A 4,625-nucleotide genomic window follows, 5' to 3' on the forward strand; every position below is an offset into this window, starting at 1 on the left:
GAGAGAGAGAGAGAGAGAGAGAGAGAGAGAGAGAGAGAGAGAGAGAGAGAGAGGGAGAGAGAGCACCAGCCCCAGAACCCACCCTGTGCACCTCCCAATCTAATGGGCCCACCTGGAATCCTGTCCTTGTCTCCCCTTTTCTTCTCAGCTCTGCCCTAGCCCTGTTTCCTCCACTGCTTGCCTCATTTCCAGGCCTCCGAGATACCCCAGGGGGTTGGGGGTGGGGGTGATAATTTTTTGAGGCTGTTTTGCCTTCTGCCACAGAGGAAATAGCGGACCTTTGGAGCCAGACTTACCAAGATTGAGAGCCTAGCTCCTCTGCTCACCAGCTCTGTGAATCCTGGCAACAGAGGGGACCTCTCCAACACTTACCAAGCCCTGTCCCAAGGGTCAGACCCACTGGTTCTCTTACTGCCCACCGCGCCTGCAACAGGCCGGGCACTCCACACATGGTGGCCCATAGGACAGTCACTGTGTTTTCATTTAAATTCTTTTGCTTGGGCCTTTTAAAAGCCTTGTGGGGCAACATTCACTCTCTTCATATCATGGATTGACACGGTGCTGCCCACCAAGGCAAAATGGCTTGCTCAGCATCACACAGCATATCTGCGGCAGAGTGCAGACCAGACCGTGAGCTCTGAGGCTGGGCCAGGACCTGACCTGGAGCTGCACCCTCCTTTCCAGAGGCACTGACTGAGGCCAGGGAGGGAATTCAGACCTGCCTACAACCGCGTAGCCATCCCGATGCTTGCTTGGCCCAGGGGCGCCTGGCTCTTTAACAGACTCACTGTCATTTCCTAAACAGACACACAGATGCCAACCTTATGACACCTGCTAATAATAACACCCTCAGCAGGATTGGGTTCCAGTGGTGCCTAATAATAACTGCAGGCCCAAAGGAGTAAACAGCTGGTCATGTAGAGAGTGGGTGGGACCCTCCAGGACCAGATAACGGGGAGCAGTCAGAGCCAAGGCAGCGTCTGCAGCCAGGGCTGGGGCAGGGCCTGGAGCTGGCAAACAGCACCTGGCAGCATGAGGGCAGTGAACCAGTCGGGGCCTGTCCTGGCCGCGCTGGCAAAGCCGGGGCAGTTCATGCCATCATCCAACCAACACTATTGGACAATGATCCGGGTGCAGGTGCTGGGTGATACATGTCTGGGGCTCAGAGGAAAACTCTTCCCGCTTCCCAAGATGCCCAGACATTTAAGTAGAAGGGGTCCGTTCTTTTCTTATATTAGAAACAAGACAAGCTAGTGACCTGAGGAGAGAGGGCCTAGGGACGTGTCCAGAGTGATGTCCAGAGGACAAAGGTGACAGCCTTCCCTGAGGGGTGGTCTGGCCAAGCTCTGTGGTTTCTCCTTGTCCACTGTGGAGACCTCCCCCCTCGTCTGTCCTCCTCATCTCGTTCCGCTCTGTCATATCTCCTTACCTTCTCCAAGAAGCTCTGAAACCCCAAGCTCAACAGCACCGAGTGGTCACCGTGGGCAAAGTGTTAGTTCATGTCATCTCCACAGCCCTACAAGGTAGGAACTACTGGGTTGTCAGAAAAGTCACGACGTATTTTTTTATGTTTTTTGTTGCAAAAATGCGCCATGACTTTTCCAACAACCCAATATTACTATGCCCGTACCCGTGAGAACACCGAGGCACAAACAGTTAAGTAATTTGTCTGAGGTGACACAGCAGGAGAGGTGGAAACGGGAGGGACCCCGACCACCTGGCTCTAGAGCCCACCCTTCTTCTGCTTCAGCCGAAATCTACCTCACGCAGTGGGGTGCTGGCTCCCTAAACTCCTGTGTTGTCTTCCAAGGCTCAGAACCCCAGGGCCCAGGGACAGAGTTGGGGTGCTCCTGGATGGCCAGATCTCAGCTCCTTCATGCCCTTTCAAGGCCCCTGTGACAAATGTCCCACCCTCTCCTCGCCCTGGTCTGTGAACTCATCGTCTGGTACCATGGCTCCCTGCCTTTCCCTCCACCTCGTCTCCTGCCACCATGCAGGGGGGGGGGTTAGATGTCCGTCCAGAAGATGCAGCCACCAGCCACCTCCCAAGCCTTCACCTCTGTGCTTGCCTGCTTCTCCTCGTGGTCCCAAGTACAATGCACGGCTAAGGGTTTGGGCTCTGGAGTCATGATGTCTGGGTTCTAATGCCAACCCAGCCAGTTACCAGTTTTGTCCCCTCAGATAAGTTCCTGGATTTCTCTGAGCCTCAGCTTATTTATGAACTAGGCTAATAAGATAAACTACCTTCCAAAGTTACTGTGAGGCGTGAGATTAGGCCAGTTACTTAAATGAGAGCTGGCTGTCTAGGAAGCATGTAGGAAATGTTAGCACTTACTAGGACCACATCTTGTCAAGCAAACTCCGAAGCCATAAAATCAGAAATTCTGTTTTCTAACCACAACTCCCCGTTTTCCATTCTCAAAGGCCTTCTGCCCACAGCAGCCTGCCCTCCTGTGTTGCTGTCCCAAGGGCTGGAGCCCCCATTCTCCAGGGCACACGCTACCTCCTGGCTTCTCATCCTTTCCTACTTCGTCAAGACCCCCTGGTCAATCCCTTTACTGACATTCTTATAATTACCCACAATTTCCCCATCCTTGGTCTGTGTCTATTAGGATTAGGTTCAATGGCATATAATAGAAAACCCAAAATAACAATCCTTAAAATCATTAGGGTTTATTCCTCACATAAAAAAATCCAATTAGTTAGCCAAGAGGTGGGATGGTGGCTCTAAGTACATCATAGACCCATGTTCCTATTCTCTTGCTGTTCACTCATTCTTAGCACATTGTCTCATAGTTCAAGATGGCTGTCTGAGCTCCAGCCATTGTGTCTACATTCCAGACAGCACGATGGAGGAAGGAAAAGGAGGGAAGAACAAAAGGGAGAGCCCCAGCATTCTATCCTCCTATTCTGAAGCCTTCCCATCCAACGCCTTTTCTTATGCCTCATCAGCCAGAATCCAGTCATATAGCCACACCTTCACTGCTTACTTCCTGTCCCAAATAAAAGGGAGAAGGGGGAAAGATGGCCCTACCGCTGTACCTGCCTGGCCAATCCACAGCCAGTGACGACTTCGCCATCCACTTCCGGGCTGTCCCCACCGCTGGAGAAAATAACAGAACCATGCTGACAGGCACCTCTGCAGACTCATGGTTTCCAGCCCACTGAGCTCCCACACTCCCGGACAGGCCAGTCTCCTCTCCTTTGCACACCGCATGGCAATTATTCCAAGTAGTCAATCACTTTCCTGAAACACTCTTCCCACCTTTGTTCCTGAGAGAAGTTCTTGCCTCCCATCCTTCCTCTCTCTGTCTTTAGACTCTCCTTTCATTCCTCTGAGGCCGCTCCAGCTCTGACCTGGAGGCAACTGCCGCCCTGGCAAGAGCAGGCTACCTCTTTCCCCTGAACCCCACAATAAATCTTAGCACAGAGCTGAGCACACATCAACAGAAATAAACTGACGAGCGCTAAGGCTCTAATAGCTGACAGCTTAATCTATACACTCTCCTGCCATGGTTTGTTTTTAACCAGAGCCTTTGATGTTTCACTCCAAAGGAGGCACCTAGGGGGATATTGGAGGCCACAAAGCAGGCTGACTAGGGGCTATTTTAGGGACAGTGGACCCCCAGCAGCTAATGGGCCTCGGGACAGAGAGCAGGTCCCCTGAAGAAAGCTCAGGCTCATTTGGCCCCATCAGCCTACCCCTCTGACACTGATTCCAGTCCCCAGGCTCAGTCCTTCCTGGCACGTGGCCGCTGGGCACACCATCCGCTTCCAAGAAGAGGAAACATGAGTGCCAGTATTTCCCCATGTTAAGGGGAAGGTGTCCGTATTCTTACAAAAATGTCCCCTTTGCATCCCTGGCTGCTTGTAGGAACAGGCTGGGGTGGATGTCCCTGGATTTAGGGACATGATTGAGGTAGGCCACCCCATTCTTCAACAGGAGGGCTAGTGAGAGAAGGGCTGGCATTCAAAGCCCCCCCCCCTCCTGCACAGAGCTGCTGGTGGGGGTCCTGCTCCAAGGGCTCCCTCTGGTTCTCAGGGCCCCTGCAGCACCCAGCCTCCTCCGCTCCCATCAGGGCTAATGAGGCCTTGGGTCAGGAAATTGCTCAGAAGCTAAGGGGTTCCTACTTAGTGTGAAAAGTCTGACTTAGAGGTTGCTATAAAAAGGAGCAAAAATAACAGATGTGCCTCTTCGCCAGTCTTTATGTTCCGTTTCCTTTATCACACACATCTTGCAAGAGCTACTCATTTTCACATTTTCCTCCGTCACTTCCTCCCTCCAACGTGAATTACTTAAAATAACAACCGCCACTCTGGGTCAGCCTCATAGCCACGCAGAGCAGGCAGCTGCTCCGGGATGAGGGCTGCGCCCAGAAGCAGCCTCAGGTGACCCTTTGCCCCATCACCATCCCGCAGACTCTCCAGCTTGGCAGCAGCACCATGGCCCTTCCTTCTGCAGCCAAAGGTGGTGCTGAGTGAGGAGGCCTCGGGGGCTCGCCTCCCACGCTGGAAGCTGGGATGGCATTGGAAACTCTCCTGAGGACAAGGTTGGTTAGGAGAGCAAGAGAGAGAACACAGGCCACCTGGCATGGAAAGAGCACCTGACCAGAGGTAGGACCTGG

Source organism: Hipposideros armiger, unplaced genomic scaffold (genome assembly GCF_001890085.2).
Source record: "Hipposideros armiger isolate ML-2016 unplaced genomic scaffold, ASM189008v1 scaffold_186, whole genome shotgun sequence".
In the NCBI taxonomy this organism is placed as follows: domain Eukaryota; kingdom Metazoa; phylum Chordata; class Mammalia; order Chiroptera; family Hipposideridae; genus Hipposideros; species Hipposideros armiger.